The 16723-nt window shown below is 39.2% G+C and overlaps 1 pseudogene; it reads left to right on the top strand.

Annotated features, from left to right (window-relative positions):
* Nucleotides 1-277: 277 nt before the first annotated feature.
* On the top strand, nt 278-752 carry LOC144307998 (large ribosomal subunit protein uL23 pseudogene; annotated as a pseudogene).
* Nucleotides 753-16723: the final 15971 nt, after the last annotated feature.

Genomic DNA, 16723 nt, shown 5'->3' with positions numbered 1-16723 from the left:
ATTTGGGGTCAGGCAATTCTTTGTCATGGGGAGCTATCCTGTGCACTGTGAGAAGTTAACTAGCATCTCTGGCCTCCACTCACTAGATGCTGATAACACATCCTCTCCTCCCCCACAGTTGAGACAACCAAAAATACTTTCAAATATTGCCAAATTTCCCCTAGAGGTCAAAACCACACCCAATTAAGAACCACTGAACTAGAGTCATTGGGCCAAGGAAAAAAGAAACCAACATCCCAGAAGTGTTTTAAAGTTTCACATTAGCCCTTTCACGAAGATGGCACTGAAGGCGAAGAAGGAAGCCCCTGCCCCTCCCAAAGCCGAAGCCAAAGCAAAGGCTTTGAAAGCTAAGAAAGCGGTGCTGAAAGGCGTGCACAGTCACAAAAAAAAGAAGATCTGAACATCACCTACATTCCGAGGACCCAAGACCCTGCGTCTCCGAAGGCAGCCCAAGTATCCTCGAAAGAGCGCCCCCAGGAGAAACAAGCTTGATCACTCTGCCATCATCAAGTTCCCCTTAACTACTGAGTCAGCCATGAAGAAAATAGAAGACAACACACTTGTGTTCATTGTGGATGTCAAGGCCAATAAGCACCAGATGAAACAGGCTGTGAAGAAGCTCTATGACATTGATGTGGCTAAGGTCAATACCTTGATCAGGCCTGATGGAGAGAAGAAAGCATATGATCAACTGGCTCCTGACTATGATGCTTTGGATGTTGCCAACAAAATTGGGATCATCTAAACTGAGTCCAGCCAGCTATAAATCTAAATATAAATTTTTTTACCATAAAAAAAAATAAAGTTTCACATTAATAAAACTCATCAAGAAAAAAATAGGTGTTAGCACTTGGGATCTCTTAATTCAAATATGTCCGTATTACTCTTCTATGGTATTGTTAATATAGATAGGTCCTGATTTTATAGAATAAATAAATATTTAAGCAAATTTAGATTTGGTTGTGACTTCTGGGATGTAAAAATTCTAAAATGTTATCCCAAAGCTGTACACCTTTCTCAGTCTTAGACTTTACCAGGTCAACCTCAGCTTGCTCAGTTTACTGCACTAGAAAAAATTTAACAATTTGTAAATGCGCATGTTCTTGTATTATCTGTCTCCTTTTGCTTTATGAAAAAATGGTCTTTTTTTTGTAGCAAACTTCCAAGTATTTCTGAAGAGTTGGTGCATTATTTGATTATCTAATATGGAGATTTATCATCAGAGGTACACTCATGAGTCTTTACTATTAATTTTCTTTCTATTTTGATTTTCTTTTTTAAATTAATTAATTAATTTATTCATGAGGGATAAAGAAGGAGAGAGAGGCAGAGACACAAGCAGGCTCCATGCAGGGAGCCTGATGTGGGACTCGATCCTGGGTCTCCAGGATCACGCCCCGGGGCTGAAGGTGGCCCTAAACCGCTAAGCCACCCAGGCTGCCCTCTATTTTGATCTTAACCTTTGTCAGTGATAACTTTTTTTCCCCTTTAATACCTCTATTCTGAGAGTTCTCAGTCTTGGCTTTGTAGGAACCAAGGAATTGCATCCATTACTTAGAAGGGGTTTGGGACAGAGGAAAACAAAAAAGATCCTGAGTAGTCAGTACAGATATAAAGATGAGAAGATAAACCACTGAGATGTAAACGTGGTGAAAGAGAAAACAAATGACCTAGAAAAGCATGCCAATGAATGTGACACACCCTTACTTCCATACTTCAACCTTTTGGTATTAGGCATCTGGGTTTCCAGCCAAAACCAAGCCTGGGTAGCTGGTTTTGCATGATGTCTTGATGTAATCTCAAGAAGCTTCAAAACTTCTAAGAAGTTAGAAATATTTTCCTTGGATCATATACTCATTAGCAAGATTATTTCTTCTTTAAATCCAGAAATCCTAAGTATATCTATTTCCTCATTAATTCATACCCTGAAAATCCCTGCTGCTAAGTGAAAAGCTATTAAATTTTTAAAAATTCAAATTCTATTAATTTTAATGAGAATTATAATGCCCTCCAACCCAATCTAAGGTGCCCAAATACAATTTCACAGATGGAAATATGTATCCGTTGAATAACAAATACATATCCGTTTGTTACTTTATACAAGTAACAAACAATTTGAAAGTAAAAATATGGCTTGTATATAAAATGTTGTAAAAGGAATATTTATTCAAATCTGTTCTTAATGAAATGTTCTCACTATAGAAACTATGTGTCAAATAAAATTAATGAGTGCATTTTTGTCTGAAATGGTAATGCTAAAATTTACTTTTTTTTTTTAAGAATTATTTATTTATCCATGAGAGAAACAGAGAGAGAGAGAGAGAAGCAGAGACATAGGCAGAGGGAGAAGCAGGCTCCTCCCAGGAGCCTGATGTGGGACTGGATCCCGGATCCCGGGATCATGACCTGAGCCGGAGGCAGATGCTCAACCGTTGAGCCACCCAGGTGCCCCTAAAATTTACTTCTAATGTACTTTTTATTTATTGTTATTTTGGATTTTAAAAAGTATTTCTGAGGGAAAAAGGAAATTGTCTGAATTGTAGTATAACTGAAGAAAGGCCAGTATGGTGTAAATTGATCAGTTATTTCTGTGTTATTTCTGTGCTGTAAGTCTGCAAATAATCTTCCACCCAATCTTTATAATCACATAGGTGCTACTCAGTACCTCTAGGATGTAATGTAAGAGGACTCAAATCTTTTGGCTCCTGGGCAGCCATCCATAGGAGAGGGGGATGCATCTGCACTGTGACACCTGAGATGCATTTGACCTTGCCCTCCACACTCTAGCTGATTACCTGATTCTTAATAACAACCAAACTACTCAAAAGGTTAATACCATAACTATATTTGGCCTCCTGTCGAGTCGTTACACATATGATTATAAAATCATCATAGGTAATTATCTCACCCAGTAAATCAAGATAATTTCAGTTCATGCCTCTGAAAATTTTTCAGCAAAAATTCAGACACGAGATAAAAAGTGATCAATTTTGAGTTGTAAATATCAAAGCAACTTAAAAATCAACCTGAGGGATAGCTTCCTCCTCTTATAGATACTGCTGTTACCTAAGACAGATTTCGTAACCATGATTGTTCCTTCTCTTCTTTCTTCTTCATCAACTCCCTTCCATTCACTGAGTGCATTCTGTTAATGGACATAGTGCAAAGATAGGACCTGGATTTTCCCAGCCTTTCCTACTGGAACTAAGATGTCACTGATTATAAGATGCACCATCATTTATGTAACACTAGGAAAGAAAAAAATGGTTCAAATTAAATTATGATGTAATGCTTCCCAATTAGAAATTTTATTGTATAATTTTTCAAAGGACATTTTATTTATTTTTTAAGATTTTATTTATTTATTCATGATAGACAGAGAGAGAGAGAGGCAGAGACACAGGCAGAAGGAGAAGCAGGCTCCACGCAGGGAGCCTGATGTGGGACTTGATCCCAGGACTCAAGGATCGCGCCCTGGGCTGAAGGCAGGTGCTAAACCACTGAGCCACCCAGGGATCCCCCCAGAGAACATTTTAGACTTAGATTTTAAACAGATTTTAATCATGGTTTACTATTACGTATATATCAAAAGAGAAATGTGAATGAAATAAATTGATTTAATTCATAGGAGTTATTCAAGTTCCTTGTCCATCTCTTTTGAATTAATTTTCAACAAAAAATTTCTATGTCTATGTTTCGTTTTTATATTTATGTAGGGTACATATGATCTTGTCCTCTGTGCCACTGAGAGCTCTGGTAGGTAATACAGCATTTCTTAAGATGATGCTCCACTATTACCCTGGAGATTTTCTTTCAAGTTGCAAGCACCCATTCTGCAAATGGTGATATTGGTACAGTCTTGCTTGGTGACGTACAGGCAAAGCTTTTTGCATAAACACGAAATACAAAATGTAACAGAGTTTCCTCTGCCTGTGATTATCTTCCTTTCCTAGATGCCACAAAGCACTTGGTCATTGCATTGGGGAAAAAAAAATGTGAAACTGTCATTATTTCTTCAATGACAGCTATTTGTTTCACTAATATTGGGGAGGAAGAATTTCCCCTGCCCTTCAAGATCCTTCTGGCTCACGGCACCTGGGTGGCTCAGTGGTTGAGCATCTGCCTTCAGCTCAGGGCGTGATTCCAGAGTCCTGGGATGGAGTCCTGTATTGAGCTCCCCACAGGGAGCTTCTCCCTCTGCCTATGTCTCTCTCTTTTTTTTTTTTTTTAATTTTTTTATTGGAGTTCAATTTGCCAACATACAGCACAACACCCAGTGCTCATCCCACCAAGTGCCCCCCTCAGTGCCCATCACCCAGTCACCCCAACACCCCCGCCCACCTCCCCTTCCACTACCCCTTATTCATTTCCCAGAATTAGGTGTCTCTCATGTTTTGTCACCCTCACTGATATTTTCACTCATTTTCTCTCCTTTTATTCCCTTTCACTAATTTTCACTCATTCCCCAAATGAATGAGATCATATAATGTTTGTCCTTCTCCGATTGACTTATTACACTCAGCATAATACCCTCCAGGTCCATCCACGTTGAAGCAAATGGTGGGTATTTGTCATTTCTAATGGCTGAGGAATATTCCATTGTATCCATAGACCACAACTTCTTTATCCTTTCATCTTTCGATGGACACAGAGGCTCCTTCCACAGTTTGGCTATTGTAGACATTGCTGCTAGAAACATCGGGGTGCAGGTGTCCCGGCGTTTCACTGCATCTATGTCTCTCATGAATAAATAAAATCTTTTTTAAAAAATCCTTCTGGCTGGACTAAGAATCAAATTGATATGAGACAGATGAACAGGAGAAAATAAAATATAGTTTTACACATACAGGGAATCCACAAAGACATGAAATCCCACAGACAGGCAACATGAGGCTGATAAGACATACTGAGCTAAGGAGAGGAGTAGGAGTCTGGGGATACAAAGGGGAGGAAGACCAGTAGCTGGAAGATGAGAAGAGATATTTGGAAAACAAAGGTTACCCTGTTGTACAGATAAGTATCTTAGGTAAAGAGGAATCTCTGTTAATAGTTCTCTTCTTGGTTCAGGCTCTTCTTTCCAATGTAAATTTAAGCAGTGAGGGGGAGGTAAAGAGCTCTTCCTAAATCTGCCGAGTTTTGATTGCTTTTAGTTCAAAATTATATTCATACCAAAGTGGCCCATATTGGGGGTGGCCTGCCTTTGGCCTCTATAACTAATATCAAATTTATACCCTGATGCTGTTTCTACGCCACTCTGCATTCACAAAATCTAGATGTTTCAATACCAAATCATGGAATAATCCGTGAAATATATTTCAACTGCCAGTTAAATTTAACATGTGTGGTAATAACATTGTAAATAAGTCAGCTGAAATGACAACATAAGCACAATAATCAAGCTGGCATGCATTCATGCAATAGCTACATGATAATGACCACCTGGTTGCCAACGATTTTAAGACATCACCAAACATTAGAAACATTTTGACTTCAGAAACGTTAAAATGGGAAGGGGAAAGTACACGTTGGAACTGATGAAATATGCAGATTGCAAATGAAATTGAGAATGAATTTAGATTATTTCACTTAAAACTCAGCTCCACTTTCCCCTTCCCTCTATGTGTGAACATAAGCAGTTGCAAAATGAGATTGAGGAGGAAATCTAAGGGGTTCTACCCACATTTTGCATAATTTAGATCAAACTATTCAGTGTAGCTGTGCTTGCTAAGAACTGCTGCCTCTATAAAGCGGCAAGTCTTTAAATCCAACTTGGTCCCAAGTGTGGGTTAGGCAGCTTGATTTGAAAAGAAATATCTCATTTCAGAACTCTTTTCTCCTGGTTCTGTTTCTTTATTACAAAAGCACATCGAGGGCGTCCTTCTCTCCGGGAAAACCCCTGAAGTATTAACTAATAAACATCTGAAATGACTCAAAATGATGCTTTAGGATTATGTGCATTTTAATAGGGAATTCTGAAAGAATGAAGCCTTCAGTACCCAGAAGAATTAATCTCCCAAAAAGGATATGTACAGGGTGATATTTTTGCTGAGATTTCCTAGCACACTTCCTCCTGCTGCCTACTCTTGAAGATGGCTCAGCTTCCTAACCAACATGAATGTGGAAGCTACAGATGCCCTCAGTGAGTTGTCTCACCAGGGTCAGTCCCTTGGACTAGAAATTTACTGAAGTACCTCTTACTCTGAGACTTAAAATAACAAGCAGTCCCCTCTGGAATGTTTATTGGAAAGCCAAGAATACTAGTCATTCCAGATGCACAAATTTTCCTGGCATTCGTTTTTTTTTCTTGTCTTTAAAATAATATGGTTAGATAGTGTGATCTTTGACACCTCTTCTTGCTGTCCCATTTCTGACTCTGTGGCATGGTACAGTGGAAAGAGAACTGGGAGAGAAGAAAAGGTTATTAAGTCCAGGTCCCAAATCAGCAACTATCTAGTTATATAACCTAGGACAGGTCACTTCACTTTCAATCTTAACTGCCAAAGGATAAAGTTGGAGAAAAGTTATCTAAAATTCTATTTAAGTCTACATTCTGTTTGTAACCTTCATTTATAGGTGACCATATCATTTCTACTCTTTGAAAACCTTGTTCAGAGACATATCAAAAGTTATTCCACCTCAGAGAAAGAGGAGTCAGAAAGAGTAAATGAATAAATGGAAACCAATTTTAGATTCTTCAGATGAGTATCAAAGAAAGGGGAAACTTTAAAAGTCTAAAAGAGAGAGATTACGGACCCAAAATACCGTGAACATAATATACAATTTTATTGTGAAAGCATTTTAATGACGTCCTTGGAAGAAAAATGAATGACTATACCACGGAAAAACGGGGGGTTAACACTGTGTTTGATTTAAAAAAAAAAAAAAAAAAAACACGAAACACTAACTCAAAACGCCTGTGTGGCAGAGTGGCGACGAGTGGGAAGAAGTATTGGGAAGAGCAGCAGCTGTGCCAAGTCCAAGGTGCCTGCACTTAAGAGAGCAGCTCATTTTGAGTGTAAGGTTTTGGGGCAGACCTAGAGCTGATAAAAAGGCCTCAAACACAGCTCCAATCACAAATTAGGGGGCAGCTCTACTATATACACCATGAGAAGCAGGGCTCAACTCTTCAGAACAGCAAGAGCAATGACCAGCAATTGTGGCCAAGCCAACAATCATGTTTGAAATACCATGCCAAGATTTCTGCCAGGTATTCTTGAAAGGGATCCATATGTTTATATTAAAGATATTTATAGAGGCTCCTATGTGGCTCAGTCGGTTAAGCGTCTGCTGTGGCTCAGGTCACAATCTCAGGGTCCTGGGATCCAGCCCCGCATCTGGCTCCCTGCTCAACAGCGAGTCTGCTTCTCCTTCTGCCTCTGCCCCCTGACTCCTGCTCCTTCTCTCTCCTTCCCTCTCTCAGATAAAGAAATAAAATCTAAAAAAAAAAAAAAAAAAAAAAATGTGTTAGTGCCTGCTTATGGTTCTTTGCAGTGTAATGAAAGTAATATCAACATAATAATTAATGCAAGAAAGGACAGAGTTCTTCAGTGTTAGTCAGTTACAGATGAGGGTGTGATACGTTCTCTGACCCCAAACAGGAGAAGAAGATTGGAACATAAAATTAACTTATGATAGTTGCAGCCCTACAAGCAGAGGCTATGTTTTGATTATCTGTTTTCTCTCTTCACCCATAAATTCACCCTTTGAGCAATAGCTGACTCACATACTAGGCAATATTCTTCTGATAAGTTTTCACCTTGCTCCCCCAAAGCCACATCAAAAAGGTACCAATTTAGATGATGAAGCCAGACCTAATGGCCTAGCTGCATCATATAAAGGCTCCACACTGAATGAGCTATATGGTTTCAAAAACCTAAAAAACCAATTCCTGGGTTTAGGTTTTCCATTAAGAGGGGTTTCTTTTCCCCTTTAAAAATCATACTCAAAAAATTAAAAAATTAAAAAATAAAATAAGGATCATACTCAGTGGGAAGCCTCGGTGGCTCAGCGGTTTAGCGCCGCCTTCAGCCCAGGGCCTGATCCTGGAGACCCGGGATGGAGTCCCACATCGGGCTCCCTGCATGGAGCCTGCTTCTCCCTCTGCCTGTGTCTCTGCCTGTCTCTCTCTCTCTGTGTGTCTCTCATTAATAAATAAATAAAATCTTTAAAAAAAAAAGATCATACTCAAAGCCCAGATTCTTCATGATATTATTCCTGTTATGCTGTGTACCTGAAATGGTGACTCAATTTGTAGCCCATTACATAACACCTGGGCTAAACCTTCAGAGCAATCAGAAAATGACCCCAGAGTTTGAGTAACAATTCATTCAAAGATATATAGTGAGCTCTTCTTATAATCTAGGCACTGGCACAAGGGAGAGAGGAACACAAAATGTAGTGGTCGGGCAGGGGGGTTTCTGTATAACAGAGAGCTTCACAACTCTCCACAGCTTGCCTCAATGAACATTTACTTGCTACTCCAGGGCTAGAAGTTGGCTGCCAGCTCCACAAAGGGCTCACGTCTACTCTCCATTGTAAGACTCAGTCTGAAAAAGCTATGCTTCTCTGGGCCACGCTCTTCTCCTGGAGGGAAGTCGCTCAAAAGAGCTAGCGGGAGCTTCCAGTGCTTGCCGGTTATCAACTCCCTGCCTCTCAACTCCAACTTCACCGTTCAGTAGCTGCTTTGCAATAGTAGACTGGACTTCTTAATCAGTTGTCCTTTACAGTGAGCATGTTCTTTACAGTAAGCTTTGTCAGCGGAGGGACATTTCAAGAGGACAGGGGCTTCTTTTCTCCTTTCCAATGTGCTGAGTTGTTCTTTTTCTTGCTTCTGTTGCATGGTGTGTGTGTGTGTGTGTGTGTGTGTGTGTGTAGGAATATAGCATCGTGCTCTGTCCCAGCTATGTGCTCAAAGTGCACCATCACTGAGTGATTGTACAGCCTGCCGCAGGCCTAGTGACCTACATGGCTTGGTCCTCCCAACGTGGACACTGGTGCACTCTAGACCTCATGCTAGCATTGGTTCCCCAGCTCTCTCTATATACCCATCCATGAGCCTTGGCTCACTTGTGCCCCAGAGGCTGTTTCCTGCGGCCTACTCTTTAAGATACCACAAATCACAGGCTGTATACCATCTTGCTCCTGATACTTTGGCTTCCTCTGTACTCCTGTCCATTGGCCTTAGTTCACCTATACTCCAAAGGGTTGTTTCCTGATACCTGGTGAATGTGGACCAGCTCTGGCCAGAGCAAACCAGCAAACTTCTCCACTGAACACTGTGCTACACCCATACCTTCTTCAATGAAGTTTCAATGGGGAGGCAGCCCCCTTCCAAGTTTGTCCTTCCTTGAGTACTCAAACTCTCATCCCTAGGGTATTCTTTTTTTTTTTTTTTAAAGATTTTATTTATTCATGAGAGACACAGAGGGAGAGAGAGGCAGAGACACAGGCAGAGGGAAAAGCAGGCTCCATGCAGGGAGCCTGATGTGGGACTTGATCCCGGGTCTCCAGGATCACACCCTGGGCTGAAGGCAGTGCCAAACCGCTGAGCCACCGGGGCTGCCCACTAGGGTATTCTTTAGAGTTCCCTTTATGTCTATGTCTCTCATAGTTTAGTACAGTTATTCATTATACTATACTTTATTCAAAATACTGTGTGGTTTGTTTCCTGATTAGAACCAGACTGATATACCATGCTATTTAATGCCTCCATTCAGGACCACTACAGTCATTTCTGCCCATATTTCATTGGTCAAATCAAATCATATGGCTAAACTCAAGTTAATGAAGCAGATATATCGTCCACTTACTCCATTGGCAGCTATCACAAAGACATGTGGCTAAAAGCATGGATGTGTAATTCTATTATAGGGAGATACGAAGGAATTGGAAATAATAATCCAACCTGCCATTTGGAACCTGCCTCATGGAGCACATGGGAGTAGAAAGATACTTAGAAATTTCCTGAAAAATAAGTTATGAAAGAAGAATATATAGCATTTTGGGAGAATATAATCTATAGCATCATAGAAGATCTCCTAAGCAGAATCATTATCTCTTAGTGGGTAAAGAGTTGAGAGAAGAGATTTATAAGCAGAACGAGTAGCATAAAGACCTGGAGTCAAGAGAAAATTCAGCAATGCTGAAAGACACTGTATGTCACTGAACAATGATAGAGAAAAATTCATATTTTTTGCAATAATTGCAATTCATTGATAGATGGTGATAAGAAATCATAAAAATGGGGATCCCTGGGTGGCGCAGCGGTTTGGCGCCTGCCTTTGGCCCAGGGCGCGATCCTGGAGACCCGGGATCAGATCCCACGTCGGGCTCCCTGCATGGAGCCTGCTTCTCCCTCTGCCTGTGTCTCTGCCTCTTTCTCTCTCTGTGTGACTATCATAAAAAAAAATAAAAATAAAAAATAAAAAAAAAAAGAAATCATAAAAATGTTTCTAAGAAACACTGTTTTTAGAATATAATGAGATTTTGATGAGTCACTAAATTCTACTCCTGAAACCAATATCATACCATATGGTAACTAACTAGAATTTAAATAAAAACTTAAAAAAAAAAAAGAATGTAATAAGATTTTAAGAATTCCAATATGAAATTATTTTTCACGACAGTTGAAGCATATACTCAAGCAAGATACTATGTCATAACTAATCCCACAACTCACAGCTTTTTATATCAGTTGGCTTACTTGAAATTATAAGTAACAGAATTCAAACTGGCTCAAATACCAAAGTGAATTTATTGGCTTATATGATTGCACAATCTAGAATTAGATGAAGTGGCCCCATGATATCAGTAAGGACTGAGTGTCCTGTTAGTCCATGCAACTTTATCTTAAGGCTTGCCATGATTGTGGTCATGGAAAGATTACAAACAGCTCCTGTCTCCATTTCTAACCAATTTATGTCCAAGCTTAATTTTATATCAACATAAAAATCGTGAGATAGAGTGTGATTTATAAATTGCTTTATTTAAAAATAAAATTAAAAATTAAAAATAAATTGCTATATTGATTTCCTAAACTAAAAGAATGGTAAGGGACACCTGGGTGGCTCAGCGGTTGAGCATCTGCCTTCAGCTCAGGGCATGATCCCAGGATCTGGGATCCAGTCCCACATCGGGCTCCCTGCGGGAAGCCTGCTTCTCTCTCTGCCTATGTCTCTGCCCCTCTCTCTCTCTCTCTCTGTGTCTCTCATGAATAAATAAATAAATCTTAAAAAAATAAAAGAATGATAAAAGAAAGTTTTCTGGGATTTAATTATTTTAACTAGACCATTAACTTTAGCTGGTATTAATAAATTAATTTCCCAAAATACTACACTTTGGGGTTTAACTTTGGCTTGTCCATAGGAGAGACACATTCTTTTCCAGGAGTTTGTTTAGATAGAAATGATACACTCTATGACAATAATGTCCAAACCAGATTTAATAAAGATGACTGGGCAGAGACCAAAGCCTATTTGTTTAAGTGATTCACTGACAGCCAGACCATATTATAAACATTTCATCAGGTGTGAGCTAGTCATTCAATGGAAGTAGGTCTGAAAGAAATATCAATCATAGATTGTGAGATACTATTGTACTACTAAAGTAAATGTATACATTTTGTGAAATACTAATTTGAAGTACAAAGCAGGTAGTAGTAAGAAAGGCAAGAATAGGCTAGGGTAGGGGTGCCTGGATGGCTCAACTGGTTGTGTCTGCCTTTGGCTTGGGTCATGAACTCAGGGTCCTGGGATCGAGCTCCATGTCGGACTCCCTGGTTTGTGGGGAGTCCGCTTCTCCTTCTCCCTCTGACCCTCATCTCTACTTGTGCTCTCTCTCTGAATCTCAGATAAATAAATGAAATCTTTAAAAACAAAATAGGCTAGGATAGGTGGCTAACTCTAGAGGCTTCATATTCAATATAATGAAAAACCAAAAGGAAATGCCTATATCTCTGCTGAGATTTTCTACCATTCAATTAATTGTGATTATATTTTTCTTTATCTTGTTAATATTCATTATGAATCTGCATTCAAATTCTTTTTTTTAAAAGATTTCATTTATTTATTCATGAGAGACACAGAAAGAGACATAGGCAGAGGGAGAAGCAGACCCCATGAAGGGAGTCCGATGCAGGACTCAATCCCGGAACTCCAGGATCACACCCTGAGCCAAAGGCAGATGCTCAACCTTTGAGCCACCCCGGTGTCCCTGCATTCAAGTTCTTGTCTGACGATCCCACATCTCAATTATCACAGGATTCGTATCTATTGATTGTCTTTTCATTTAAGAATGAGTCACATTCAACACCCAAAAAAAACCCAGTTAAGAAATGGGCAGAAGACATGAATAGACACTTTTCCAAAATAGACATCCCCATGGCTAAGACATCCCCATTGTGCCAAGACACATGAAAAGATGCTCAACATCACTCATCATCACGGAAATAACCTCACACCTGTTAGGAGGGCTAAAATTAACAACACAAGAAACAACAGGTGTTGGCAAGGATGCAGAGAAAAGAGGACTCTCTCACACTGTTGGTGGGGATGAAAACTATTGCAGCCACCCTGGAGAACAGTATGGAGTGTCCTCAAAATGTTAAAAATAGAACTACCCTACAACCCAGCAATTGCACTACTAGGCATTTACCCAAAGGATACAAAAATACAGATTCAATGGGGACACATGCACCCTGATGCTTACAGCATCATTATCATCAATAGCCAAACTGTGGGAAGAGCCCAAATGTTCCTCAACTGATGAATGGATAAAGAAAACGTAGTATATACATACAATGGAATATTACTCAGCCATCAAAATGAATGAAATCTTGCCATCTGCAACAACATGGATGGAGCTAGCATGTATAATGCTAGATGAAATAAATCAGTCAGAAAAACAATATACCATGTGATCTCACTCATGTGGAATTTAAGAAAGAAAACAGATGAACGTATGGGAAAGGGGAAAAGAAAAAAAGGAGAGAGGGAAACAAGCCACAAGAAACTCAGAAAACCGGGTTGATGGAGCTGGTAGGGGATAAGCTAGATTGGTAATGGGTATTAAAAAGGGCACGTGTGGGATCCCTGGATGGCGCAGCAGTTTGGCGCCTGCCTTTGGCCCAGGGCGCGATCCTGGAGACCCAGGATTGAATCCCACATCGGGCTCCCGGTGCATGGAGCCTGCTTCTCCCTCTGCCTGTGTCTCTGCCTCTCTCTCTCTCTCTCTCTCTCTCTCTCTGTGACTATCATAAATAAATAAAAATAAGAATAAAATTTTTTTAAAAAGGGCACTTGTTATGATGAGCACTGGGTGTTGTGTGTAAGTGATGAATCACTGAATTCTATTCCAAAAACCAATATTGCACTATATGTTAACTACCTAAGATTTAAATAGTAATAAAAAAGAATGAGTCACATTTTCCTAACATTTTGTATGTTGATTGATTTTTGGATTGTAAATGAAAGTTATGATCTAAAAAAAAAAAAAAGTTATGTTCTAGAGACTCTGAATTTTGTTAAATTCTTCCAAATAGCATGGATGATTTTCTTTTTTTAAATATTTAACTGAAAATTCTGTTCTGCCTGTGGTAAACTCCTATCTCAGCTCAGTTTCATTAACCTCAGCTGCAAGTTTCTCCGAGTCTTCACCATGTGTGTGACGCATGGATTAAGATTATGAGTAGGGTTTAAAGGTAGAATCTAAAATAAATAAATAAATAAATAAATAAATAAATAAATAAATAAATAAATAAATAAATAAATGTATGTAGAATCTGAAGTTTACCTGCCCGGGCTATCTCCTTTCTGGGCCTCCCTGCACTCTCCAGCAGCCCTGTCCTACAGGACTTCTGTTCTTGGTTTGCCCAGGCCGATAGCACCATGCTGTGATCACAGCCTGCCACAGTGACAAAGCTGCAAAAACGAAGTTACAATGTGACAGTCATTTCTTCCAAATTTGAACTCCCCTGCAAAATCTGCCTATCTTGGTTTATTCTCTAGAGTGTCCATGTCGTTGTTTTTTGTAATTTGACCAGAATTTATAGCTGTTATCCACAAGAAATTAGGTCTGTTAGGAGTTTATGGCGACATACAGGAAGTGAAACTCCAGCACTAGATATTCAAGTGTGAACTTTAAAAATCATCACTTGCTTCAAGAGTTCAAAGTCTAATAGAGGGGGACACCTGGGTGGCTCAGCGGTTGAGCTCCTGCCTTCAGCTCAGGGTGTGATCCCAGATTCGGGAATCCAGTCCTACATCAGGCTCCCTGCGGGTAGCCTGCTCCTCCTTCTGTGTCTCTGTTTCTCCTTGTATCTCATGCATAAATAAAATCTTAAAAAAAAAAGTCTAATAGAAGAAGCCTACAGATAAACAAATGACTTATACCACAGGATTATAAACTGCAACATTGGACATATAATCTAGGTATAGGGTTGACCAAAAAAATTTCAAGAAAGTTTTGGAGAGAGGACATCTGATCTGAATGGGAGTCAAGAAGACCTACAGTGAACAGCAAGGTTGTATGCAGAGTCAGCATAAAGCAGACAGAAATGGGGGAGGCTGGAAGGATCCAAACCATGACCTGACATAGTATTTCCCACATTTCAAATTATAATCATATCTATCATCTCACTTGATTTTTAATGAACCCAGTAAAGTCAAACTATTGTGCCAATGCATGAAAATATTTTGCATTTCCTTAAAATGAATCCAAGTTTAGGTTATTTCTACTCAATGCAGAGCAACAGTTTAAAACTGACTTTATGTGAGAAAAAGAATGTATATGTTAACCCCACGTGGGAATTGAGAAGAATAATATTCTCTCCATTCAAATTGTTTCTAAACATAAATCAAATGTGACATTGGCTCCCAAGGTATTTTGAACAGCATCATATCATCCTAGTTTCTAACAGAGAAATGTTATTGTTTTAAAATCCTGCCAAAACTCCTCAGAGAATAATATTCCTTTACTTTGCATTTTTGTTTCTCACTCTGGAAGAAAGTTATAACACTGTCTTACTGTCTTGTTTACACACACACACACACAAATACACAAATACATTGCCCTCATTCTGCAAAAACTGAACCCATATGTTAAGGTTCAACACCTAATCCTTTGGCCATTCCATCCTCTTCTTGGAAGTCTCACTTCTCATACCCGGCAGTAACTTCCAAATCTGATAGTGAATTATGATTACCTGGGTAGCTCCTTCAAAATAAAATTTTGGGGATGCCTGGGTGGCTCAGCAGTTGAGCATCTGCCTTCAGCTCAGGGCGTGATCCCTGGGGTCTGGGATCGAGTCCCACATTGGGCTCCCTGCCTGGAATCTGCTTCTCCCTCTGCTTGAGTCTCTGCCTGTCTCTGTGTCTCTCATGAATAAATGAAATCTTTTTTAAAAATTAAAATTTAAATTAAAAAAATAAAAATTTTGGGGGGCCCCACTTGAAATCACCATCTCTCAAGCTGGATCTGCATTTTGAAGTTCACCAGATGATTTCAATGCGTCCCACCACCCATCAACGGGTAATCATTAATTAATAAGCATCACAAAATTAATGCTTAATTGTCCCGCTGATTTTCGTAGTATGTTGACTTGTGTTCTATGTCAGGACATCTCAACCTTTAAAGTGCCCATGAATCACCTAAACATCTTGTTAAAATACTGATTCTGGCTTAGTGGATCTGGGGTGGGGCCTCAGAGCCTGCATTTCTTTTCTTTTTCTGCTGAGCCACCCAGGCATCCCAGAGTCGCATTTCTAACAAGTTCCCAGCTGATGCTGATCCTGCTGGTCCTTGCACCATACTTTGTGCAACCAGCTTGTAAGTGTTGAGCACTTTGGTATCAGGGTCTCTGCTTTCAGATTTCTTTCAGTTCAAGGTGGTTATTTTAAATTACGTGCATATTACCATCAGTTCATTCAGTCCTCGTAATTAGTTCTTGCTCTGATGGATCTTGGGTCAGTACTCTCATGAAACCATCTGCTTCTTGACTAAATAGTTCTGGAAATCTTGACTCAGTCCCCTGATAATGTTCTTGAACTTGTCTAAATGATGCTATCAGAAGCCTATATCCAAGAATTTTTCTTCCGAAGTCTCAGTAATTTGAATTACCTGTAATAGTCCTTTTTCATGAGGCTCTGAGATGGCCTTTTTATTGAAGACACAAACACAACCTGTAGCTTATAGCAGAGCCTTCAGGCAAGAATTAGAGTAAAACAAAAACTATCTGCAGAGCAAAGAGACTTGCACTGAAAACAAACGTTTACTGAAGGTTTTCATGTGTAAAAGGTCTGATGAGAGTTCATAACAATAATACAACTGACAAGGAAATTAGATTGTTTCTGGGCCATGAAAAACAGAGATAATAAAGTCATTCCAGAAGTGTACAGAAAATGTCTTTAAGCACAATGATTATGCATATTTTCAACAAAGTTGATGAATGTTACATTTGATGTATAGAAATGAATGCAGAAAAATAAATGAACATAATTATTCAAGAGAAAAATATCTTGAAATATATAATAATCCTAAAGCATAATATATATAATATACAACAAATATTATAAGCACATACTAAGAATATATGAAGCATATCAAGTTAGAGAGATTCAGTAAGTTGAAAGTAGGTTCTGGATATCTGTATTTTTATAAAACTCTACATGTAAATCTGATGTGAGTCTCCAACTGAAATTCACTGGACTAGAAGATGCTAGATTCAAAT

This window comes from Canis aureus, chromosome X, assembly GCF_053574225.1.
Source record: "Canis aureus isolate CA01 chromosome X, VMU_Caureus_v.1.0, whole genome shotgun sequence".
Taxonomy (NCBI): Eukaryota; Metazoa; Chordata; class Mammalia; order Carnivora; family Canidae; genus Canis; species Canis aureus.
Note: the sequence above shows the minus strand (reverse complement) of the source record. Positions and strands in the feature narration are given on the sequence as shown.